The sequence below is a fragment of the Ornithorhynchus anatinus genome, chromosome 1 (assembly GCF_004115215.2).
Source record: "Ornithorhynchus anatinus isolate Pmale09 chromosome 1, mOrnAna1.pri.v4, whole genome shotgun sequence".
Lineage (NCBI taxonomy): Eukaryota > Metazoa > Chordata > Mammalia > Monotremata > Ornithorhynchidae > Ornithorhynchus > Ornithorhynchus anatinus.
The window spans coordinates 172,455,892-172,483,710 of NC_041728.1; the positions used below are offsets into that span (position 1 = coordinate 172,455,892).

Consider the following 27,819-nt stretch of genomic DNA (forward strand, 5'->3'; position numbering starts at 1 on the left):
TCGAGGCGATGTACAATTCATTAACAAAATAAATAGGGTAACGAAAATATATACAGTTGAGCGGACGAGTTCAGTGCTGTGGGGATGGGAAGGGAGAGGTGGAGGAGCAGAGGGAAAAAGGGAAAAAGAGGGTTTAGCTGTGGAGAGGTAAAGGGGGGATGGCAGAGGGAGTAGAGGGAGAAGAGGAGCTCAGTCTGGGAATGCCTCTTGGAGGAGGTGAGTTTTAAGTAGGGTTTTGAAGAGGGAAAGAGAATCAGTTTGGCGGAGGTGAGGAGGGAGGGCGTTCCGGGACCGCGGGAGGACGTGACCCGGGGGTCGACGGCGGGATAGGCGAGACCGAGGGACGGTGAGGAGGTGGGCGGCAGAGGAGCGGAGCGTGCGGGGTGGGCGGTAGAAAGAGAGAAGGGAGGAGAGGTAGGAAGGGGCAAGGTGATGGAGAGCCTCGAAGCCTAGAGTGAGGAGTTTCTGTTTGGAGCGGAGGTCGATAGGCAACCACTGGAGTTGTTTAAGAAGGGGAGTGACATGCCCAGATCGTCTCTGCAGGAAGATGAGCCGGGCAGCGGAGTGAAGAATAGACTGGAGTGGGGCGAGAGAGGAGGAAGGGAGGTCAGAGAGAAGGTCATTCTTCCCCCCTTCAAAGCCCTACTGTGTGGCTCGAGCTCTGGCTTGGGAGTCAGAGGTCATGGATTCGAATCCCGGCTCTGCCACTTGTCAGCTGTGTGACTGTGGGCAAGTAACTTCACTTCACTGTGTCTCAGTTCCCTCATCTGTAAAATGTAGATGAAGACTCATGTGGGACAATCTGATTACCCTGTATCTACCCCAGCGCTTAGAACAGTGCTCTGCACATAGTAAGCACTTAACAAATAACAACATTATAATTACTGAAAGCGCACCTCCTCCAAGAGGCCTTCCCAGACTAAGCTTTCCTTTTCCTCAGCTCCCCCTCCCTCCATCACCTCGACTCGCTCCCTTTGCTCTTTCCCCCACCCCACAGCACTTATGTATATATTTAGATATCTAAAATTATATTTATATTGATGCCTGTTTACTTGTTTTGATGTCTACCCCTTCTAGACTGTAAGCGCAGTGTGGGCAGGGATCGTCACTCTTTATTGCTGAATTGTACTTTTCAAGTGCTTAGTACAGTGCTCTGCACACAGTAAGCGCTCAATAAATGCGAGTGAATGAATGAATGAATAGTGGCATAACCAGAATTAGAACCCATGACCTTCTGACTGTCAGGCTCGAGTGCTCTATCCACTACAACATACTGCTTCTCATTATACGTGGCAGATATGGCACTCTTCCCATCTTCAAATGGCATAGAGGATAGAGCTTGGGAATCAGAAGGTCATGGGTTCAAATCCCAGCTCTGCCACCTGTCTGCTGTGGGACCTTGGGCAAGTCACTTCACTTCTCTGGGCCTCAGCTACCTCGTCTGGAAAATGGGCACTGACACTGTGAGCCCCACGTGGGACGGAGACTTTGTATCTACCTTAACGCTTAGAACAGTGCTAGGCACAGAGTAAGGGCTTAAAATCACTATTATTATTCTTATTAAAATCACATTTCCTCCAGAGAGCCTTCAACATCACCATCAATGGTATTCATTGCGAGCTCACTGTGTGCGGAGCTCTATGCTAAGGGCTGGGGAGAGAATCACAACGAGCCCACGACCAGCTTACAGTCTAGAAGGGGAAAGAATCAATTTTATTTACAGATGCCATTTCTTCAATCTGGTGTTTCCTTCCTCCCCCCACAAATAATAATGTTGGTATTTGTTAAGCGCTTACTATGTGCCAAGCACTGTTCTAAGCGCTGGGGGAAATACAGGGTAATCACGTTGTCCCACGTGAGGCTCACAGTTTATCCCCATTTTACAGATGAGGGAACTGAGGCACAGAGAAGTAAAGTGACTTGCCCACAGTCACACAGCTGACAAGTGGCAGAGCCGGGATTCAAACTCATGACCTCTGACTCCCAAGCCCAAGGTCTTTCCACTAAGCCACGCTGCTTCTCTGCCACAATTCTCCCCATCTTTAAAGCCCATCTAAAATCCCAAATTCTCCAAGAAGCCTTTTTAACTCACCATGCTTCACTTGCATCAGACCAACACCTACTCTAGGAATGTACATATGTATACCTATATGTCTATATTTATGCATTTACCTCGGTTTTATTTGAATGCTTACTATGTGCACAGCACTGTACCAAGTGCTTGGGAGAGTACAAAATAACAGAGTTGATAGACACATTTTCTGCCCTTAAAAAGCTTACAATCTAGAAAGGGAGACAGACACTAATACAAACAAATTATGGATAAACTGTCTTTCTGCTGTTTCATCCTGATGCATCTGTGTACCGTTTCCGGCTTACACTGTTTTCTTCCTGCAGCTTTCGCTATCTGGAAGTAATTTTTGTGTGTTACTCCCACTAGATTATCAGCTTAAGGTCAGGGAATCGATCAATCCATTGTATTCAGTATTAGTTAAGTGCTTACTCTATGTCATTCACTGTACTAAGTGCTTGGGAGAGTACAGTATAATTGAGTTGGCAGACATGTTCCCTGTCCAGAATGAGCTTACAGTCTAGAAGGGACATCTGCCAAATACTTTGTACAATCGTATTTATTGAGTGCTTACTATGTGCAGAGCACTGTACTAACCGCTTGGGAGAGTCCAATATAACGGTCAACGCTCCCTACCCACAACAAGCTTACCATCTAGGGAACAGTGCCTAGCACTCTGCAGACACTCAACCGCTTAATACACAGACCCAATCAAAGGTATTTATTGAGCCCTGTGTGCAGAGCACTGTGCTAAGTGCTTGGGAGAGTTCAATATAACGGACACGATCCCTGCCCAGTGAGGTTTAGTGGAAAGAGCATGGGCTTGGGAGTCAGACGTTGGGGGTTCTAATCCCGACTCCGCCACTTAGCAGTTGTGTGACTTTGGGCAAGTCACTTCCCATCTCTGTGCCTCCGTTACCTCATCTGTAAAATGGGGATTAAGACTGTGAGCCCCACGAGGGACAACCTCTTTACCTTGTATCAGTCCCAGCACTTAGTACAGTGCTTGGCTCATAGTAAGTGCTTAACAAATGCCATCACCATCATCACAACAAGCTTACCATCTGGAGAACAGTGCCTAGCACTCTGCAGACACTCAACCTCTTAATCCACAGACTCAATCACTGGTATTTATTGAGCACTTACTGTATGGAGAGTACTGTACTAAGCGCTTGGGAGAGTATAATACAACATTCATTCATTCAATAGTATTTATTGAGCCCTTACTATGTGCAGAGCACTGTACTAAGTCTCTATCTTGTTCAGATTCTATCTTATGCATTGTACATGCCAAGCACTTAGTACAGTGCTCTGCACATAGTAAGCGCTCAATAAATACTATTGAATGAATGAATGAATGTACAATTCGGCAACAGATAGATACAATTCTTACCCAATGACGAGCTCACAGTCTAAATGGGGGAGACAGACAGCAAAGCAAAACACAACAAACCAAAAACAACATCATCAAGATAAATAGAATCAAGGAGATATACACCTCATTAACAAAGTAAATAGGGTAATGAATAATAATAAATAATATTTACAACTGAACAAACGAGCACAGTGCTGAGGGGAGGGGAAAGGGGAAGAGCAGAGGGTGGAGCGGGGTAGTCACATGTTCCCTGCTACAGTGACTGCCTTCTTGATGGCACGGCCTCTGGGAGCAAGGGGAAACAGGAAAATGAATTTTCAAACCACAGTCTGGGTGGATGGGATGGCTGTCATTACCTAACTACCAGGTGGCCTTGTCAGGGAGAGTCGATATGCTTATTTTACTTCTGATGAAGTAAAAGTTGGCTACCCTACTGTGGAACCTCTGACTCAGAAATACATTACTGTAGCTCTATTCCTCAGTCATACCTGAGTCTACTATTCTGTATAATTCGATTAAAAACAGGGTATCCAACTCTGGGTCAAGAACCAAACCATTGTTTATAGTATTGTTCCCATCAGAAAATTGGTTCCAATTTGCATTGCGTTTTTAAGAAATCGATTGTGACGTATAAGGACTGTTTACACTTTCCAGTTTATAATAGTAATAATAATGATGATGGTATTTGTTAAGCGCTTACTCTGTACCAAGCACTGTTCTAAGCGCTGAGCACTGTTCTAAGTGCTGGTTTTCTGTTACCTTAACTTTAACGTTTGTTCTATTCCTCGCTGATTAGAGAACAGAAAAAAAAAACAAAGGTGTCGTTAAATCACAGAGTGATTTTATATAAAGGTTCAGAAATATTTTTAAATAGACCCAAAATACCCCATATCAGTTTTTGGAATTTATCATCTATATAATCCCATATTTTGTCTCCTACAACTTCAATTTCACCAAGTCATCTGCCATGACATTGGCATCCAAGCAGCATGGCTCAGTGGAAAGAGCACGGGCTTGGGAGTCAGAGGACAAGGGTTCTAACCCCAGCTCTGCCACTTGTCTGCTGTGACCTTGGGCAAGTCACTTCACTTCTCTGTGCCTCAGTTACCTCATCTGTATAACTAGGGATTGAGATTGTGAGCCCCACATGGGACAACCTGATTACCTTGCATCTATCCCAGTGCTTAGAACAGTGCTTGGAACATAGTGCTTTACAAATACCATCGTTATTAATATCCAGGACACCTCCTCAATTTCTGTCAGCACCCATATAATAGTAAGAATTATTACTATGGTATTTGTTAAACACTTACTATGTGCCAGGCACTGTTCTAAGCACTGGGGTAGGTACATGATCATCCGGTTGTACACAATCTCTGTCCCATATGGGGTTCACAGTCTTAATCCCCATCTTACAGATGAGGGAACTGAGGAAGAGAAAAGTTAAGTGATTTGCCCAAGGTCACACGGCAGATAAGTGGTGGAGCCGGGATTAGAACTCCTGACCTTCTGACTTCCAGACCCATGCTCTACCCAGTAGATCATGCTGCTTCCCTTTCCATTTTCCAGAAAATGTGATGTATAATACTAATACACTGTAAGAGTTTCGATATGTCTTTGAAAACAGCAATAGTCCTTTTTGTGTACTTTTGCAAAAAGCTGAAGCAATTATTTTGTAGCGTTAAACTGAATTCAGATCATAGCAAAGCTTACTACTCTCCCACCATGTGTCAATCAGTATTTACTGAACACTTTATGTGCCCAGAGTGCTGTCCTAATGAGAATTTCATTTTAAATAAAGAATTGGGTATTTTGCTAACTAGTCTCCTAAAGGTTGGAAGGTTGGGGGGTGGGTAGGAGATTAAATTATTCCCTTTTATTTCACTCTGGGACACAGCATTAAGTTTCCTAGTGCCATATATTGCATCACTGGGTAAAGTATTAGAAAAACAGAACGGCCCTAATGGATAGTAGATGGCTCTCGTTATATCCCGGCTAGACTACTGTGTCAGCCTTCTCTCTGACCTCCCTTCCTCCTCTCTCGCCCCGCTCCGGTCTATTCTTCACTCCGCTGCCCGGCTCATCTTCCTGCAGAAACGATCTGGGCATGTCACTCCCCTTCTTAAACAACTCCAGTGGTTGCCTATCGACCTCCGCTCCAAACAAAAACTCCTCACTCTAGGCTTCAAGGCTCTCCATCACCTTGCCCCTTCCTACCTCTCCTCCCTTCTCTCTTTCTACCGCCCACCCCGCACGCTCCGCCGCCCACCTCCTCACCGTCCCTCGGTCTCGCCTATCCCGCCGTCGACCCCTGGGTCACATCTTCCCGCGGTCCTGGAACGCCCTCCCTCCTCACCTCCGTCAAACCAATTCTCTTCCCCTCTTCAAAACCCTATTTAAAAATCACCTCCTCCAAGAGGCGCTCCCAGACTGAGCTCCTCTTCCCCCTCTACTCCCTCTGCCATCCCCCCTTTACCTCTCCGCAGCTAAAGCCTCATTTTCCCCTTTTCCCTCTGCTCCTCCACCTCTCCCTTCCCATCCCCACAGCACTGTATTCGTCCGCTCAACTGTATATATTTTCGTTACCCTATTTATTTTGTTAATGAATTGTACATCGCCTTGATTCTATTTAGTTGCCATTGTTTTTACGAGATGTTCTTCCCCTTGACGCTGTTTATTGCCATTGTTCTCGTCTGTCCGTCTCCCCCGATTAGACTGTAAGCCCGTCGAACGGCAGGGACTGTCTCTATCTGTTGCCGACTTGTTCATCCCAAGCGCTTAGTACAGTGCTCTGCACATAGTAAGCGCTCAATAAATACTATTGAATGAATGAATGAATGATAGGGCACGGGTCTGGTAGCCAGAAAGACCTAGGCTTTAATTCCAGCTCCGCCACTTGTCTGCCCTGTGACCCTGTCACTTCACTTCTCTGGACCTCAGTTCCCTCATCTGTAAAATGGGGATTGAGACGCTAAGCGCCACAGGGGATGGGACTGTGTCCTATCAAATTACCTTGTAGCTACACCACCTTAGTACAGCGCCTAGCTCAGCGTAAGCATGTAACAAATAGCATAATAAAAAAAACAAGGATTTGGTTATTATGACTAAATGTATACTAAGTTCCTTGTGAAGGTAGCATATCTAAGCATTTCCAGGTACTTAGTAAAGTGGTCTGCACATGGTCAAAAAATAAATAAATACCATTCATAGACTATGATGCAGCAATACAGGTCTGGAAAGCAGCTGCTCCAGAAGCACTGTTTCCATCAAAATACTAATACTAATACTGATAATAATAATAATAACTGTGGTATTTGTTAAGCGCATACTATGAACCAGGCACTGTGTTAAGTGCTAGGGTGGTTACATGAAAATCAGGTTGAATACAGTTCCTGTCCCATGTGGGGCTCACAGTTTCAATCCCTATTTTACAGATGAGGAAACTGAGGCACCAAGAAGTTAAGTGACTTGCCCAAGGCCACACAACCCCCTCTCGACTAGCAGTGCCAAAACCGAGGTCTTGATTACTGCATCAGCCTTCTTGCTGACCGCCCAGCCTCCTGTCTCTCCCCATTCTAGTCCATACTTCACTCTGAGGCGGATCACTTCTCTACAAAAATGTTCAAGCCATGTTTCCCCGTTCCTCAAGAAACTGCAAGCGTTGCCCATCCACCTCCACGTCAAACAAAAACTCCTCACCATTGGCTTTAAAGCACTTCATCATCTTGCCCCCTCCTACCTCACCTCAGTACTCTCCTACTAAAACCTAGTCCGCACACTTTGCTCCTCTAACGCCAACCTTCTCACTTGTCTATCTCGCCACCAGCTCCTTGCCCAAGTTTTCCCTCTGGCCTGGAACACCCTCCCACCTCAAATCCAACATACAATTACTCTCCCCCACTTTTAAAGCCGTCCCTGACTACACCCACCTTTCCTCCTCTCCCACTTCCCTATGCGACACCCTTATTCATCGCTCCCCTCCACAGCACTTATGTGTACAGATCTGTAATTTATGTACATTAATGTCTGTCTCCTGCTCTAGATTGTAAGCTCATTGTGGGAAGTGAATGGGTATTTGTTATATTGGACCATCTCAAACTCTCAGTACAGTGCTCTGCACACAGTAAGCGCTCAATAAACACAACTGAATGAACGGATCAACGAGACTCAGGTCACAGTCACCAGCTCAAAGAGGCCAATTTTTGAGGAATTCGCCAAACAGGAGGATTGCTGTCTACAGAGTCCAATTGGCTTCATGGTACTGTTGGTGAGGGTAGAGACATTTTGCTTATGTAATGTCAATCGCATATTTATATTGTAAATTCTTTAGGAGCTCAGGTATCTTCTCTCTATTCCATAAAGTTCTCACAGTTCTTTTTCTAATGCCACGCAGTCGGTGTGCACAGAAACAGGTATTATGGAAAACTGGCAAAAGTCATCTTCTGATATCATTTTCATCTACCTTTGCCAGGTAAATTAATCTTTATTGAGATGAGACAGAGACCTCAGAATCAGAGGCCAAACCTTGGTTTTGTACAACACTGGTACACTGCAGAGGTTTTACATGATACACTTGCAGTAATCTCGTACCACAATCAAAAATGAAAAACCAAGATAAAAAAAGACAAACCTCAAAGGCAGATTTTGAGTATTCATTCATTCAATTGTATTCATTAAGCGCTTACTGTGTGCAGAGCAGTGTACTAAGCACTTGGGAAAGTACAGTGCAGTAATAAAGGATCTAAACCATGATTTATGCTTTTGTCTTGGTACTTACGATGGCTGAGAAGTTACTTCAGTTTCCTCAGGACAGACTGGCCACCATTCTTTACTTGGAGAAAACTGCACAGCTCACCTCTTCCTTTCAACTAGACCTAGAAATTTAATATGGGAAAACATTAAAGAGTTATGGAGGCATGCTAGATTGTGTTAATTCATAACTCCCCTTCCTCAAAAGACTTCCAAGTAATGTTCAGTCTGATAACCTTGTATGGTGCCGGGCACATAATAAGCACTTAAATACCATCATCTTCATTATTATTATTGTACCAACCCCTGAGCCCAGTACAGAGCCTGGAACACAGAAGGTGCCTAGCAGATAACATAAAAAAATTCTAAGACAGGAATTAACAGAGAGCTTAGATTATGTATCATAGACTAAGGTCCATTCATAATTCACCACCAACGGTTTTTAATCGAGCAGCAACTAAATTGGTGATAGTTCACTCATTCAATCAATCATATTAATTGAGCACTTACTGTGTGCAGAGCTCTGTACTGAGAGCTTGGAGAGTACAATTCGGCAACAAAGAGAGACAATCCCTACCCAACAATGTCCTCAAGAGGGAAGACAGACAACCAAACAAAACATTCTACAAAATCTATGCCGAACCAGCTTGGAAAGTGCTTTTTTTTGCAGTCATAAAAGCTTTCCAAACTAATTCTATAAAATATTAGAACAAAACAGCTGTCCAATTCTGCTACTAAAACTTCAATATCTTTGGGAAGCAGCAAGGCCTAATGGTTAGGACATGGGCCTGGGAGTCAGAAGGACCTTGGCTCTCCACCACTTGTCTGTTTTCTGAGCTTGGGCTCATCTCTTCATTTCTCTATACTCCAGTTATCTTTAAACGGGGATTAAGACAGTGAATCCCATGTTTATATTAAGGCACTGAGATAACTGAGGCACAGAGAAGTGAAGTGATTCGCCCGAGATCACACAGTAGAAAAGTGGTAGAGCCAGGAAAGAACCCAGGTCCTTCTGTTTACCAAACCTGTGCTCTATCCACTAGGCCACACTGCTTCTTGTCCTGTACACTTAGTACAGTGCTCAGCAAGCAATAAGCACTCCGTAAGTACAAATGACTGAATGATGGGGTATATGGACTGTGTCCAACTTAATTACCTTGTATCTTCCCCAGCACGTCAAACAGTGCACGACACATAATAAATGCTTAATAAACATCATAAAAAACCCCACAGTTGTTAAAATAAGAAGGGGATTTATGCAGAGTTAGAGCTGTTGGGGATTTTGATTAATATATAAATGAAACAAATCAATCAATGGTATTTACAAAGTGCTTTCTAGGGCAAAGCACTGTAGAGAAGCAGTGTGGCTTAATGGCAAGAGAACGAGAACCTGGGTTCTCGCCCGGCTCTGCCAATTGTCTGCTATATGAACCCAGGCAAATGAGTGGCTTAGTGGAAAGAGCACGGTCTTGGGTTCTAATCCCAGCTCCGCCACTTGTCAGCTGTGTGACTTTGGACAAGTTACTTAACTTCTCGGGCCTCAGTAACCTCATGTGTAAAATCGGGATTAAAACTGCGAGCCCCACGTGGGACAACCTGATAACCTTGTATCTACCCCAGTGCTTAAAACAGTGCTTGGCACATAGTAGGAGATTAACAAATACCATTATAAACACTTAGTACAGTGCTATGCCCACAGTAAGTGCTCAATAAGCACTCAAAAAATACCTTCTATTGATCTGATCCTACTGATTAGAACCATGTTCACTTTTATGAACACTTGAATACTCCTATGTCATTATGATCTCTTTATCAAATTCCCCACTAGCCTGAAAGAGTTATGGATCCTTTAGGAATTATGAGATTTCTTCAATCAGGAGGGTAAGGATCAATCCTATCTTTAATACTTCTTTAGTTATTCAATCTCTATTTAATACTTTACCCTTTCAAATTGTTAAATTTCAAATTTAGATCACCCCAATAAACCTTTATTTTCGATCTAATTTGTGCAAATGTGATCTTTTATGCCTTTTAATTGTTGAAAATTGTGGCTGAGAAATTTGATTTAGGTAAAGGTGGCTTGCAATAATTTTTAAATAATTATTTTTGCAGATTTCAAAAATAAACTTACATCAACTGTATTGGCCTTTTCAGACGCACACATACACTCAGGTGAATTTCACCCCAACAGAAGCATCTTCAAATATGAAGGACAATTACATACTTGAGAAAACTGAAGCCAGCAAATTCTCTAAAACCTTACCCTCACCTCCTTCTCTCCCTTACATCCATTCCCTCAACCTTTTAGCCATCTCTCAAGAGATCTCCAGCTTGCTCTCAAAATCTATCCTATTTGCATCTCTGACCCCATTCCTTTTCACCTTCTAAAATCACTCGCCCCCACACTTCTTGTGTTTTAGACATGATGAGCTTGAAGTGCCAGGGGGGCAATTTTTTTTTATAGTACTTGATAAGCACTTACTATGTGCCAGGCACTGTATTAGGCGCTGGAGTAGACACAAGCTAATCAAGTCGGACAGAGTCCACGTCCTACATAGGGCTCAGAGTATTAATCCCCATTTTACAGATGAAGTAACTGAGACACAGAGAAGTGAAGTGACTTGCCCAAGGTCACACAGCAGACAAATGGCGGAACCAGGATTAGAAGCCAGGTCCTTCTGACTCCCAGGCCCATGCTCTATTCACTAAGCCTTGCTGCCTCCCATTCATTCATTCATTCATTCAATAGTATTTATTGAGTGCTTACTATGTGCAGAGCACTGTACTAAGCACTTGGAATGTACTATTTGGCAACAGATTAGAGACAGTCCCTGCCCAATGACGGACTCACAGTCTAAACGGGGGAGACAGACAGCAGAGCAAAACAGAACAAAACAAGACAACATTAAGATAAGAAATCATGCTGCTTGTCATCCAAGTGGAAATGTCCTGGAGGCAAGAGGAGATGTGTAATTACAGCTCAGTTAAGAGGTCTGAACTAAAAAGATATATTTGGGAGCTTTACTGGGCACTTGGAATAGTCGAGTATAACAGAGTAGGTAGACATGTTCCTTGTTCAAGGGGAGTTTATAGTATAGAGGGGGAGGCAGACACTAATAAAAATAAATTACAGATTTGACCATTAATATCCCTTTCACCTTATAATGTCCATTGCAATATTCAACCAGTGCCACTTAACTAGAATACAGAATGCACTGAGCCTGTAGGAATGGAGTTCAACATTTCAATCAAGAAATACCTACATATTCTGAAAAGTCACCAACTTGGCAGGATTTTCAGTGTCAAACACTAAGAAACTGTTTTGTGATATGGGAGTAATGACTCGTATGTGCGTGGGAGGGGTGCGGGATACATATATATGACTGAGCCCCCTATCTCTCTCTCTGCCCCTCCTCCCCTCCCCATTCCCCCTACTCTCTCCCTCTGCTCTTCCCCCTTCCCCTCCCCTAAGCACTTGTGTTTATTTGTATAGATTATTTCTTATTCTATTTTATTAATGATGTGTATTTATCTATGATTCTATTTATCTTGACGGGATTGACACCTGACTACTTGTTTTGTTTTGTTGTCAGTCTCCCCCTTTTAGACTGTGAGCCCATTGTTGGGCAGAGGTTGTCTCTGTTGCCAAATTGTACATTTCAAGCGCTTAGTACAGTGCTCTGAACATAGTAAGCGCTCAATAAATACAACTGAATAAATAAATATGATTGAATGAATGAAAGTCACTTCACTTCACTGGGCCTCAATTACCTCATCTGGAAAATGAGGATTAAGACTGAGCGCTATGTTGGAAAGGGACTGTGTCTAACCTGATTAGCTTGTGATCACTGATCACCCTAGTGATTAAAACAGTGCTTCACACAAGGTGTTTAAAAAATACCATTATTATTATAATTATTATTAATAATAACAGAGTTGCTAGACATGTTCTCTGCCCACAACAAGCTTACAGTCTAGAGGAGCAAATGTTGGAATGGTGTAGGAAAGGACGACTACCTTGAAATTTAAGGAAGTTTTGGCAAGGGTTTGTGACTACCAACTCTCTTGCCCTGTACTCTCCCATACACTTAGTACAGTGCTCTGCACACAGTAAGTGCTCAATAAATCCCCTGGATTGAAAGAAAAGAGTTCTCCTAGGTTAACTGTATTTCAAGTCCAAACTCCCCAATACTAGGTAAAAAAGAACCAAAAGTTTCAAGAGGCCACATTTCATTCTGCATTCCAAAGAGGATCAACACACAAACTCTTCTACGGAGCAAGTGTCTTGCAGTGTGGCTTAGTGGAAAGAGCCCGGGCTTGGGAGTCAGAGGTCATGGGTTCTAATTCCGGCTTCGCCACTTATCAGCTGTGTGATTTTGGGCAAGTCACTTCATTTCTCTGTGCCTCAGTTAACTCATCTGTAAAATGGGGATTAAGAGTGTGAGCCCCACGTGGGACAACCTGATAACCTTGTATCTACCCCAGCACTTAGAGTAATGCTTGACACATAGTAAGTGCTTAACAAATACCGTTATTATTATTACTGCCCTCCAGGCCCCCCGCAGACTGTGTAAGCTCCTTCTGCACTGTACTCTAAGCACTTAATACGGTGCTCATACAGAAAGCGCTCAATAAATATCACTGACTGATTGAGACAGACTTCTTAGATGTTTCATGTGATTTCGAAGGTTCCCTAGAACCAGATGCTGTTGTTTGGGATCAACAGGGAAGGCAAGTAGGTCAGAGTGGGATTAAAAGTTGTAGTTGAATATGATTTCCAAGGTAGTAGCGTGGGCATTCAAGGTCAAACTCATTTTTAGTTAGGATGCCTTGCTTAAAACTGTGGGTTCTAAAAAAAAAAATTCACTTTCAAAAGCATTTTGCTATAAAGAAAATTGGAAAGAACCTCCCGGAAAAGATACTGCATCTTACTGCAGGCACCCAGGACCACCCCTAGATAGCACACTATATATATATATTTTTTTACTGTGGTATTTAATTCATTCATTCAATAGTATTTATTGAGCGCTTACTATGTGCAGAGCACTGTACTATGCACTTGGAATGTACAATTCGGCAACAGATAGAAACAATCCCAGCCCAGTGGCGGGCTCACAGTCTAAACAGGGGAGACAGCAAAGCAAAAGAGAACAAAACAAGACAACATCACCAAGATCACCAAAATAAATAGAATCATTGAGATATACACCTCATTAACAAAATAAATAGGGTAATAAATAACATATGCAAATAAGCACAGTGCTGAGGGGAGGAGAAGGGGGAAGAGCAGAGGGCAGGAGGGGGGGAAGGGAGGAGGAGCAGAGGCAAAGGGGGGGCTCAGTCTAATAAGGCCTCCTGGAGGAGGTGAGCTCTGAGTAGGGCTTTGAAGAGGGGAAGAGAGTTAGTTTGGCAGATGTGAGGAGGGAGGGCATTCCAGGACAGCGGTGTTATCTCCAGCGGAGGCCTCTCCTTCTCCCACTCCCCCAGACTCACCGGTAAGGGAGGAGGCATCGGCTTCCTCCTCTCGCCCCGATGCCGCTTCCGCACTATCCCTCCTCCCCCCTCCCTCTCCTTCCCCTCCTTCGAAGCCCATATCGTTCGCCTCTACCACCCACTCCAGTTACTTGTCGCCGTCATCTACCGCCCTCCCGGTCCCACCTCCGACTTCTTCAACCACCTTGACCCCTTTCTCACCTTCCTCCTCTCCTTCTCTCTGCCCACTCTGATCCTCGGAGACTTCAACATCCATACGGATGTACCCGACGACTCCTCTGCCGCCCGCCCGCTATCCCTCCTCGACTCTGCCGACCTCCTCCTCCACCATACCGCGCCCAGTCACCGACTCGGTCACACCCTCGATCTCGTCATCTCCTACCGCTGCACTATCTCCTCCCTCACCAACTCTGAAATCCCTCTCTCTGACCATAACCTTCTCACCTGCCTCATCTCTCACACTCCCTCCCCCTGCAAATCTTCGCTACTGCCCCACAGAGACCTCCGCTCTCTCGATCCCATCCGTCTTTCCAATAGCATCTCGCCTCACCTTGCCGCCCTGTCCTCTCTTCCCACTCTCGACGAGCGGGTCTCCGCTCTCAACTCCACCCTCTCTACTCATCTCAACTCTCTCGCCCCCCTTTCCCTCCGCCGCTCTCGCTCCACTAACCCACAGCCCTGGATCACCTCCTCCGTCCGCCTCCTACGCTCCTATGCTCGAGCTGCTGAGCGCTGCTGGCGAAAGTCCAAGCACCAAGCCGACCTCACACACTTCAAATTTATCCTTTCCTGCCTTAACTCTGCCCTCTCCTCCGCCAGGCAAAGCTTCTTCTCCTCCCTCATCGACACCCATGCCCGTCACCCCCGCCGATTGTTCCGGACCTTTAACTCTCTCCTTAGGCCCCCTGTTCCTCCCCTCCCCCATCTCTCACCCCCAATGATCTGGCCACCTATTTCCTCACGAAAATCAACACGATCAGGTCTGAGCTCCCCAAAGTCACCCCTCCGCCTCTCCCCTCCCCCCCACCGACCCCTCCCCTACTTTCCCATCCTTCCCTGCAGTATCCTCAGAGGAGATCTCCTCCCTCCTCGCAAGTGCCACCCCCTCCACCTGCGCCTCGGACCCCATTCCCTCTCACCTTCTTAAAACCATCGCCCTTGCCCTCCTCCCTTCCTTAACTTCTATTTTTAACCACTCAATCTCCAAGGGCTCCTTCCCCTCTGCCTTCAAACATGCCCACGTCTCCCCCATCCTAAAAAAACCCGCTCTTGACCCCACTTCCCCCTCCAGTTATCGTCCTATCTCCCTACTACCCTTCCTTTCCAAAATCTTAGAACGAGTCGTCTACAATCGATGCCTAGAATTCCTTAACTCCCATTCTCTCCTAGACCCCCTCCAATCTGGCTTCCGTCCCCTCCACTCTACCGAGACTGCTCTCTCTAAGGTCACCCGTGACCTCCTTCTTGCCAAATCCAATGGCTCCTACTCCATTCTGATCCTCCTTGACCTCTCTGCTGCCTTTGACACTGTCGACCATCCCCTCCTCCTCCATACCTTATCTCACCTTGGCTTCACGGACTCTGTCCTCTCCTGGTTCTCCTCTTACCTCTCTGGCCGATCATTCTCGGTCTCCTACGCTGGAGCCTCCTCCCCCTCCCATCCTTTAACTGTTGGAGTTCCTCAAGGGTCAGTTCTTGGCCCTCTTCTGTTCTCCATTTACACTCACTCCCTCGGTGAACTCATCCGCTCTCACGGCTTTGACTACCATCTCTACGCAGATGACACGCAGATCTACATCTCCGCCCCTGTCCTCTCCCCCTCCCTTCAGGCTCGCATCTCCTCCTGCCTCCGGGACGTCTCCACCTGGATGTCGGCCCGCCACCTAAAACTCAACATGAGCAAGACTGAGCTCCTCATCTTCCCTCCCAAGCCCGGTCCGCTCCCAGACTTCTCCATCACCGTGGATGGCACGACCATCCTTCCCGTCCCGCAGGCCCGCAATCTCGGTGTCATCCTTGACTCGTCCCTCTCGTTCACCCCACACATCCTATCCGTTACCAAGACCTGCCGGTTTCACCTCTACAATATCGCCAAGATCCGCCCTTTCCTCTCCACCCAAATGGCTACCTTACTATTACGGGCTCTCGTTATATCCCGGCTAGACTACTGTGTCAGCCTTCTCTCTGACCTCCCTTCCTCCTCTCTCGCCCCGCTCCGGTCTATTCTTCACTCCGCTGCCCGGCTCATCTTCCTGCAGAAACGATCTGGGTATGTCACTCCCCTTCTTAAACAACTCCAGTGGTTGCCTATCGACCTCCGCTCCAAACAAAAACTCCTCACTCTAGGCTTCAAGGCTCTCCATCACCTTGCCCCTTCCTACCTCTCCTCCCTTCTCTCTTTCTACCGCCCACCCCGCACGCTCCGCTCCTCTGCCGCCCACCTCCTCGCCGTCCCTCGGTCTCGCCTATCCCGCCGTCGACCCCTGGGTCACGTCCTCCCGCGGTCCTGGAACGCCCTCCCTCCTCACCTCCGCCAAACTGATTCTCTTTCCCTCTTCAAAACCTTACTTAAAAATCACCTCCTCCAAGAGGCCTTCCCAGACTGAGCTCCTCTTCCCCCTCTACTCCCTCTGCCATCCCCCCTTTACCTCTCCGCAGCTAAAGCCTCATTTTCCCCTTTTCCCTCTGCTCCTCCACCTCTCCCTTCCCATCCCCACAGCACTGTACTCGTCTGCTCAACTGTATATATTTTCGTTACCCTATTTATTTTGTTAATGAATTGTACATCGCCTTGATTCTATTTAGTTGCCATTGTTTTTACGAGATGTTCTTCTCCTTGACTCTATTTATTGCCATTGTTCTTGTCTGTCCGTCTCCCCCGATTAGACTGTAAGCCCGTCAAACGGCAGGGACTGTCTCTATCTGTTGCCGACTTGTTCATCCCAAGCGCTTAGTACAGTGTTCTGCACATAGTAAGCGCTCAATAAATACTATTGAATGAATGAATGAATAAGCATTTATTATATGCCAGACACTGCACTCAACACTGGGGTAGATAGGAGCTAATCAGTTTGGACACAGTCTGTTTCCCACATGGGCCTCGCAGTCCTGATCCATAGTTTACAGAAGAGGTAACGGAGGAAAAGAGAAGTTAAGTGACTTGCCCAAGGTCACACAAAAGACATGTGGCAGAGCTGAGATTAGAACCCAAGTCCTTCTGACTCCCAGTCTCCTGCTTTCTCCACGAGGCCATTTCCTCTTCTAAAGTAGCTGTAATAACATCTGCTGAGCACCCACTGGGTGTTGTCTTACATTCTCCCAAGTGCTTAGTACAGCACTCTGCATACAGTAAGCACTCAATAAATACAATAATAATGGAATTTGCTAAATGCTTATTATGTGCCAAGCACTGTTCTAAGCACTGGGATCACTATAAGGTGATCAGGTTGTCCCATGTGGGGCTCAATCCCCATTTTACAGATGAGGTAACTGAGGCACAGAAAAGTGAAGTGACCTGCCCAAAGTCACACAGCAGACAAGTGGCGGAGCCGTGATTAGAACCCACGCCCTCTGACTCCCAAACCAGTGCCACTTCCACTAAGCCACGCTGGGAGATTAGGAGACACAAAACAAAGGAGGGACACATCTCCTGCCTACAACTAGTTTACACTCTAAAGGATAAAGCACACATTAAAAAAAAATTACAGAGTAATCAAAATAACTGAATGCATAACTGAATAAACATTTTCAAAAGTGCTGTGGATACGGATAATCTATCAATCAATCATAGTATTTATGGAGCTCTTACAGTGGGCAGATCACTATTTGAAGCACTTCAGAAAGTATAATAAACTTAGGAGAGACCATTCTTGCCCTCAAGAAGCTTACAAATTAGCAAGGGACACAGACATTAAAATAATTTACAGGATGGGGAAGCAACACCGTACACCGATGGGTACGTAAGTGTTGTGGAGGTGGGAGTATGTGTTTAGGGGATTTGCCCAAAGTGCCTACGCGATACAGAAGGGAGGGAAATTAAGATGGGATATAAATAACTACATAAGTGATAGAGATGCTTTAACGGGTGTCAATGATTTCAAGTGCTGGAAATTAATCAGCGAAGGCTTGTGGGGAAAATGTTTCCAAGGAAGAAAATGCTGTAACATCCCTTCGTGGACTTTGTCCCTGCAAACACACTTTACTGTCTGAAGTTTATCCATATGTCTAAGGCCTTTCAACGACATAAGCCTGTTTTGCTCTCAGTAAGAGGTAGAGCAAAGCTGGTCACTACCATCCTTACAATGATATTCCAGGACCGTAATCAAGACACGATAAGTGGTCTCTTTTCTACAAAATCTAAGTCATCTTAATTTTGCTACTTTCCCCAAGGATAGCTTTTTCCAAACCTTTACCTATTCCTGCAGCCCTTGTCTGGGTGGTTTTCAACTCCTGTCATAAACCCGGTGGAGCTAAACCTAAATATGTTCAATCGGGAAAGGGATCCAACAAGAATTATCCGGCTCAGGAACATATCCTTCTTCCACAAAGACCTCTCTCTCGGCCTATATGAGAGGATTAAGATTTGCCTTCCAGAGAGTATTTGGTTCTGACAGAAACTGATGAAAAATTGCAGGGATACACAATTATATTCCTCCTGCCAAGTGACTCAGCATACTGATTACTACTTGATTTTAAGGGACTGATTGCTCCATTTATGAATTATACAGGCCCCATTTCTTCACTTCACTGTCTGGTGTTTCATCATACCACCAAAGGATGTTCACGGACCTCAAATGGGGATTTACACAAGGTTTGATGTTACGGCAACTTAGCAATTCCAGCAAAAGATCCAGTCAGGAAAGAAATAGTAACTCTTAGCTATGATACGGATTTTGGATCAAATAGATTACATTATCCATAACTTCCCTGATTTCTTGAACCATGAGTTGCCTAAACCTTATATTCTTTTAATCCCAGTTTTACTAGTAGAATCCAATACCCTTTACAAAGAGGTGCGCGGGGCCTTTACGTTATTTTAATTTTGTGTGTCTTTAGATTATTTTTCATTTTGCGTGTTTCAATATTTCCAAAGTTGAGTCTGTAGTTACTTTGTGCTAATTTTAAATGCAAGCCAAACCTCAGGATTTAACCACTTGTCTTAAAAACTGGAATCAGTTATGCTTATCTGGGTGTGACAAAGAGGATCTGCTTTTCAATTCCACTGTTTTCTGATAAGGGGGAGGTAGTAAAAGAAAAGAGAGATGAAGAGAGAGGAAAAAAAAAAAGAATGGCAGATTCCAAATAACCTCTGCAGAATCTTCTCCTTTCAATGGCAATCCAACAATTTTCAATGCAATCCTTGGTTCTCTGTCAGAGTACAAAGATCACAGAAGCAGCCTGGATTCTTCAGAGTTCCAAATCCCCTTATAAATAATCAGGAGTTTGACGACAGCTGCAATAGCCAATTACAAGGCTTTTGTTAGGCAAATTTCACAAAGACCTATATAGCCTTATGAATTTTTCAGGGATTTAGCCTCCTCAACTAATTTTTTAAGGGACTTTCACATAATCCTCGCTTATGTACAATATTAAGTAAATCACAGAAACATAACTATAAACCGGACATAGTAATGTGGATTTAATAGGCTAATTCTCGGTTAAACGCCAGGGAACTAGTTTACGGAGTGGAATCTAAAGAGTGCATTCAACCATACCGTCAATCTGGATACCGAGGCAAGGGTTTAAAACCTTAAAGCTACTGTTGGAGTCCCTTAGTGTCAAGTTAACAAAAAGCTTTGCTACTAGTTACCATGAATTTGCATTTTAAAAAAAAAAAGTCTTTTGAATCTTTGGCAATGAAAAGCTTCAATCTCTCCAAATTATTTGAGTATTTTTGTCTAGTCTTGGAAACTAAAATGTGATTTTTTTTATTGATTCTGAAAGAATTGATCAAGTACTGTAATATGAAAATCAGAAAAAAAACCAAAACATCAATTGATCGCATTGATAATTAGAACTATTGAGACTGGCAATAGTTTTACAGAATGCGTCCCACAGATCTTCTCTATCATTAAAGCCTACCTCTGGAGGAATCGAGAAGACGTGATGAATTAAAATTCAGATATCCCTTTTCACCTCTCAGGAAACTCATCCCTTGCTAATGTAATATTTCTTAGAGGTGTATTAGCAATTGGCCTTCTCAAATTGCTCCCGGAAATCATTTTCCCCTTTTATTTTAAAAGTCCATCCTCTGATTTCCTCACCATGTAAACTAAGTCCAAATTTCTCTCCCAAGTTGTCTTTGCATCCCATTCTATTTCCCCTGGCCTTCTTAAATTGGTCTACTGTCTATTCTGCAAAAGATCACTCTCATAATCTTACTTCCATCAGTCTTAAAAACAGTGCCCGGGACTAAAAGTCTGGCCCTCTCTATACTTGAGTTGACTCCCCTCTTTGATTCTATGTAATAATAATAATAATAAGTAATTGTGGCATTGGTTAAGCGCTTACTATGTGCCAGGCACTGTACTAAGTGCTGGGGTGCATGCGAGATAACTGGGTTGGATACAGTTCCTATCCCACATAGGGCTCCCAGTCTCAATCCCCATTTTACAGATGAGGAAAGAGGCACAGAAAAGTTGAGTGACTTGCCCAGGGTCACACAGCAGACAAGTGGCAGAGTCGGAATTAGAAGCCGGGTCCTCTGACTCCCAGGCCCGGGCTCTTTCCACTAGGCCACGCTGCTTCTCGTAGTTCTTTCAAAGATATACCTCGATCCAGCAGTACAGTTCCACCAAAAATACAAAATGCATTTAGGGAAAAATAATTCAAGCAATATGCCTCCACAGCCCTATGTCGGATAGAGATTGTGCCCAACCTGATTACCTTGTATCTACCCCAGTGCCTGGCACATAGTAAGCACTTGGCAAATACCTCAAAAACAACCAACCAAATAAAGTCTAGCTGCCCTAACAGACAGTGGCCAAAAATAGAAAGCATCATTTTACCATTATATAAAGCCAGGCAATGTAAGCCTGCAATTCTTAGTCCCACATAATGCTAAAAAGCCTAGAAGGGAAGGTAATTAAAAGCAGCAGGAGGATGAAGCGATCCCCTTCCTCCAACCCCTGCCCGCCCCCACACATGAAAAAGGGCAAGAATATTCAATGCCTCAAGATGATGGCTGAAAGAAATGAAAGAAGTTTATAAAATCATGCAGGATATGGAGAGAGAAAGCAGAAAATTGCTATTCACCAACTAATTGCATTTTTGGAGTACCTTACCATGTGCAGAGCATAACAGTTGGAAGACATTATCCTCCCGCTGAAGTTTACTCATTTATTCATTCAATAGTATTTATTGAGTGCTTACTATATGCAGAGCACTGTACTAAACACTTGGAATATACAATTCAGCAACAGACAGAGACAATCCCTGCCCAATGAAGGCTCACAGTCTAATCTTCGAGTCCCAGAACAGAACTGCGAGACTCGCCCCTGAAATTTGAAGATGGTCATTTCAAGGCACATTCATTCATTCAATAGTATTTATTGAGCGCTTACTGTATGCAGAGCACTGTACTAAGCGCTTGGAATGTTCAACATATAAGGAAACTTTCCTTCCCAGATGGAACGCAGTCCTATATGGATAATCGGGCAGGCAGAAAGCACTGGTGGGCTCAAGATGGGCTCAGTTCACAATGGATTATTAGAGGAGGGAAAAGTTAGGGATCTTAGAAAACACATCCCTCACCAGGAGGATTCCCAGAAGGGCAAAAATCAGCAGAATGTTGCTCCAGGTGCCCTCTGGTTTCCATGGTCAGAAACAGACCAGTGGGTTGTAAAGACCATTCGGTGGTTAGAGTGTAGGTTTCTTATGTATTCAAATGAATCAAGTGGGAGACAGCCATTCCCTCTGTGATCCAGTTCCAATGCTCTCTGCGTTATTAACAGGAATAACAATAATAATGATTGCTAATTCTGTGGTCTTGTACTCTCCCAAGCACTCAGTAGCATCTGCACGCTCCCTCTAGACTGTGAGCTCACTGTGAGCAGGGAATGTGTCTGTTTGTTGTTGTATTGCACTCTCCCAAGTGCTTAATACAGTGCTTTGCACACAGTAAGCAGTCAGTAAATAAGGTTGATGAATGATTCAATAAATGACTCAATAAATACCATTAACTGATTAACATTCACATGAGAAGGAGCACAGCCTAGTGGAAAGGGCTCAGGCCTGGTAGTCAGAGGACCTGGGTTCTCATCCCAGCTCCACTACTTGTCCGCTCTGTGACCTTGGGCAAGTCGCGTAACTTTTCTGTGCCTCAGTTACCCCATCTGCAAAAGGGGGATTAAAACTGAGTCCTTTGTGCAACAGAGATTGGGTCCAACCTGATTATACTGTACCTACCCCAGTGCTTTGCACAGTGCCAGGCACACAGTGTTTAACAAATGCCATTAAAAAACAAACATAAACCTCATCACGAAATAGAAATGCATTCAGCAATGACACGGAACTCTGCTAGAATCTCTATTAAACAAATTAGAGAGCAGCACTTTAAGGGTAGTTCCCTTGCCATACTGTTAAAAGTTTAATGCTTAGTCTTAAAAATAATAGTACATTAAGCATTTACTAAATGGCAAGCACTAGTAAGGGTTAATTATGGGAAGCAGCAAGGCATAGTGGATAGAGCACGGGCCTGGGAGTCAGAAGGTCATGGGTGTCCCAAGTTGAGCTCCTTATCTTCCCTCCCAAGCCCTGTCCACTTCCTGACTTCCCTGTCACTGTGGACAGTCCGACCATCCTTCCAAGTCTCTCAAGCCCGCAACCTTGGTGTCATCCTTGACTCAGCTCTCTCATTCACCCCACACAACCAATCCGTCACCAAGACCTGCCGGTCTCACCTTTATAATATCGCCAAGATCTGCCCTCTCCTCTCCACCCAAACGGCTATCTTACTGGCACAGACTCTCATAATATCCCGGCTGGATTATTGTGTCAGTCTTCTCTCTGACCTCCCTTCTTCCTGTCTCTCCCCGCTCCAGTCTATTCTTCACTCCGCTGCCTAGATCATCTTCCTGCAGAAACACTCTGGGCCTGTCACTCCCCTTCTTAAAAACCTCCAGTGATTGCCCATCAACCTCCGCATGAAACAAAAACTCCTCACTCTGGGCTTCAAGGCTCTCCATCACCTTGCCCCCACCTCACCTCCCTTCTTTCTACTGCCCACCCCGCAAGCTCCGCTCCTCTGCCACTCACCTCCTCACCGTCCCCCATTCACACCTAACCCACCGTCGACCTCTGGCCCACATCCTACCGCTGCCTGGAATGCCCTCCCACCTCACCTCTGCCAAACTAACTCTCTTCCCCTCTTCAAAGCCCTACTGAGAGCTCACCTCCTCCAAGAGGCCTTCCCACACTGAGCTTCCCCTTTTCCCTCTGCTCCCCCCATCCTCCCTTCACCTCCCCTCAGCTAAGCCTCCTTACCCTCTGCTCCTCCCCCTCTCCCTTTCCCTCCCCTCAGCACTGTGCTCATTCGTATATATTTTAATTACCCTGTTTATTTTGTTCATGCGGTGTACATCCCCTTGATTCTATTTATCGTGATTATGTTGTCTTTTTTTTGTCTGTCTCCCCCGATTAGACTGTAAGCCCGTCAATGGGCAGGGATTGTCTCTATCTGCTGCTGAATTGTACATTCCAAGCGCTCAGTACAGTGCTTTGCACAAAGTAAGCGCTCAATAAATACGATTGAATGAATGAATAATTCCAGCTCTGTCATTTCATTCAGTTGTATTTATTGAGCGCTTACTGTGTGTACAGCACTGTAATAAGCGCTTGGAATGTATAATTTGGCAACAGATAAGAGACAATCCCTGCCCAACAACGGGTTCACAGTTTAAAAGGGGGAGACAGGCATCACTAGCATCAAAATAGATGAATAAAATCATAGGTATATACTCTAGTCTGTGAGCTCGTTGTGGGCAGGGAATGTGTCTGATTACTGTTGTATTGCCCTCTCCCAAGTGCTTAGTACAGTGCCTTGCAAGCAGTAAGTGCTCAATAAATATGACTGACAATGAATACATGGAAAGGCACAGTGCCTTATTCGAAAAGGTGTGTGACATATGGAGCTTCCTAAGCCCTTTCATAATATTTGCTAGGCATTTACTATGTAGCAAGCACTGTTGTTTCTGCTGTGACCTTGGGCAAGCCGCTTCACTTCTCTGGGCCTCAGTTCCTTCATCTCTAAAATGGGGATTGAGAATGGGAGCTCCACGTAGGACAAAGACGGTGTCCAACCCAATTTACTTATAACCACTTCAGCGCTTAGTACAATGCCTGGCACAGAGTAAGCGTTAAACAAATACTACAATTATTAATTAGCAGAACAGATAGTCCCTGCCCCCACATGGGGCTCACAGTCTAAGGGACAGGGAGAACAGCTACTGAATCCCCATTTTATAGATGAGGAGGTGGAGAATAATAATAATGACAATGGTGCTGTTTGCTCAGGACAGTGTACTAAGCGCTGGGGTATTACCAAAAGGTTGCATTGGACACAATCCCTGTCCCCCATGAAGCTACATCACTTGCCCAAAGTCACTCAGCAGGCAAGAGGAGGAGGTAGAATTAGAACACAGGTCTCCTGACTCATAATCTTGGGCTTTTCTGCTAAATAGAGCTCAGCCTGGGAATCAGAAGACCTGGGTTCCCATCTCGGCTCTATCACCTTTCTGCTGTGTTATCATTTAAGTGTAAGTCACTTAACTTCTCTGAGCCTCAGTTACCTCATCTGCAAAATGGAGAATAAGACTGGGTGTCCCATATGGGACAGGGACTGTGCCCAACATGATTATCTTATACCTACCTCAGTACTTAGTGCAGTATCCGCCACATAATAAACAGTTAGCAAATGCCATAAAAACAAAAAACAATAATAATTATAATCATGGCATTTAAGTGCTTAATATGTGACAGACATTGTTCTAAGCTCTGGGATAGATACCAGATAATCAGATTGGACACAGTACCTGTCCCACAAAGGGCTCACACTCTTAATCCCCATTTTACAGAAGGGGGAACTGAGGCACAGAGAAGTGAAGTGACTTGCCGAAGGTGACCTAGCAGACAAGTGGCAGAGCCAGGATTAGAATCCATGACTTTCTGACTCTCAGGCCGGTGCTCTATCCACTAGTCCATGCTTCTTCCCTATAAACATAAACCTCATCATGAAATAGAAATGCATTAAGCAATGGCATGGAACTCCAATAGGGCCTCTTATTACCCAAGTTAGAAAGTAGCCCTTTAGCTTGAAAGGAAATACCCTTTCCACATTGTTAAAAGGTTTAATATTTAGTATTAATAATAGTACTTTACGCATTTACCATGTGCCAAGCATTAGTAAGGTTAATTAGCAGATCGGACACATTCCCTGTCCCACGGGGGCTCACAGACTAATAATAATCATGGTATTTGTTAAGCGCTTACTATGTGCCAAGCACTGTTCTAAAGCGCTGAAGTAGATACAAGGTAATTAGATTGTCCCACATGGGGCTCACAGTTTTAATCCCCATTTTACAGATGAGGTAACTGAGGCACAGAGAAGTTAAGTTACTTGCCCAAGGTCACACAGCAGACAAGCAGCAGAGGCGGGAGTAGAACCCATTCATTCATTCATTCAGGAGTATTTATTAAGTGCTTACTATGTGCAGAGCACTGAACTAAGTGCTTGGAGTGTACAATTTTGCAACAGATAGAGACAATTCCTGCCCAATAACGGTTTCACAGTCTAAACAGGGGAGACAGAAAGCAAAGCAGAACAAAACAAGCAGTCTAGTGCAGACCTCGTCAAAGTAAATAGAATCATAGAGATATACACATTATTAACAAAATAAATAGGGTAATAAATTAAATATACAAATATGCACAGTGCTGAGGGGAGGGGAAGGGGGAAGAGCAGAGGGCAGGGGAAGGGGAATTGGGAAGGGAGGAGGAGCAGAGGGAAAAGGGGGCTCAGTCTGGGAAGACCTCCTGGAGGAGGTGAGCTCTCAGTAGGGACTTCAAGAGGGGAAGACAGTTTGGCGGAGTAGATGGTAATGTTGTCCACCGTGACTGGGAAGTCAGGGAGAGGACAGGGTTTGGGAGGGAAGATAAGGAGCTCAGTCTTGGACATGTTGAGTTATAGGTGGTGGGCAGACATCCAGGTGGAGATGTCCTGAAGGCAGGAGGAGATTTGAGCCTGGAGGGAAGGGGAGAGAACAGGGGAGGAAATGTAGATTGAAACACAGGCCTCTTAACTCTCAATCTTGGGCTCTTTCCACTAGATAGAGCCAGGGCCAAGGAATCAGAAGGACCTGGGTTCTAATTCCAGCTCCGCTGCTTGTCTGAGTGACCTTGGGTAAGTCGTTTAAGCTTTTCTATGCCTCAGTTACCTCCTCCGTAAAAGGGGGATTAAGAAAATGTGGACGGTACCCAACCTGATTAGCCCATATCTGTCACATGGTGCCTGGCACATAGTAAGCATTTAAATACCACAAAAAAGAGATATGCTGTGCAAACACAACACTTGCTTTCTCAAGTATGAACACCAAACCACATCTAAGACCTGCCCCTAAATATATATTTTTTGGTCAGATTTAGAATGTCAACAATGATTAATACAATTTAAGAAACAGGGTATTAAAAGCCACGCTACTTGCGGGTATACCGAATTGTATTTTCCAAGCGCTTAGTACAGTGCTCTGACATAATAAGTGCTCAATAAATACAATTGAATGAATGAATGAATGCATACTTTCAATAGGAGTTAATGAGCAAGAACAAATCTCCAATCATTGAGTTCTAACTTTTAAAGGAAATTATAACAATGGTCATTTATAGGTTCTAGGATTCATGCCAATGTTTTGGGGGGTTATCTCCTCCATCCAGCTGATCAAAATGTTAAATGCGACAACTCCGAAGCTTTCCACCCTCCAGGACAGCCAGCTAAACCACTGGCGGGTGTGTTCGCCATTAAGCCTCACTTCCGTCATCTCATGGGAAAGGCCTCCCTCCATCAGTCAGTCAATCAATAGTATTCATTGAGCGCTATGTGCAGAGCACTGTACTAAGTGTTGATGATGGTATCTGTTAAGCGCTTACTATGTGCCAGGTACTCTTCTAAGTGCTGGGATAGATACAAGATAATCAGGTTGGACACAGTCCATGTCCCACATGGGGCTAGCGCCATTAATCACCATTTTAAAGCTGAGGTAACGGAGGCCCAGAGAAGTGAAGTGACTTGCTCAAGGTCCCACGGCAGACAAGTGGTGGAGCGGCATTAGAACCCAAACCCTCTGACTTCCAGCCCCATGTTCTATTCACTGGGTCAGGTTTCTTGTCACTAAACACAGGAACTGAATCATTTAAGTGCTAGGCTTAGTCCATTACTTCTAGAATTTGTATTAAATAGAAATTAATCTCCTTGTTTTCCCTGACAGATATGGAATTGTGCATGCTGTCTGTATTTAATGCACTTGCTTAAAAAACAACAAAAGTCATTAAGATGTAGTGTTCGACCAATACATCAACCGTGCTACACCATAACCAAAATCAATACTGTTTGCTAGTCATTCATCCACAGACCAATCATTTTCACATACAGCAGTCTAAATACGAAAAATGTTATCATGGGCTTTCACTCCAACCTATAAACAAAACACCACTTGGGCAAAGACAGTTGTTTTCCTGTATTCTTTCACATCTCATTTCCTGCTCCACAAAGCATTAGAGGTGTGTTTGATTTTTCAAATGAGAAATCATCCTAAAGACTTCAACCAAGTTATTTCCTTTCAAGGCCCAGCGGGCATTTTACGAACTGCCAAAATGAATGAAAGTTGGTTTACCAGGATGAGAAATTACTGCAGGCTTGGCTTGTCAGTCTTTCTCAAGCATCAATAGCAGGTCTCCCTTAAAACCATGTTTACCCTGTATGTTGCTTCTATGCATGATTGAAATTAGCAGCCCAAGGCCTTAGCAATCAATGGCATTAACTGTGTTCTTAAAAAGGACAGAGGACTGTACTAAGCACTAGGAAAAGCACAATACAACAGAGTTGGTAAATAATAATGTTGGTATTTGTTAAGCGCTTACT

At 44.5% G+C, this 27,819-nt stretch overlaps 1 protein-coding gene across 2 annotated transcripts in view; it reads right to left on the reverse strand.

The window, feature by feature from the left end:
* Nucleotides 1-27,819, reverse strand: part of RALB (RAS like proto-oncogene B) — a 169,016-nt gene that overhangs the window by 45,460 nt on the left and 95,737 nt on the right. For both annotated transcript variants that reach the window (XM_029069393.2, XM_029069386.2), the window contains one exon: nucleotides 8,224-8,320. The gene's annotated coding sequence lies outside the window, so the exon portion shown is untranslated. The remainder of the gene's footprint in view (nucleotides 1-8,223; nucleotides 8,321-27,819) is intronic.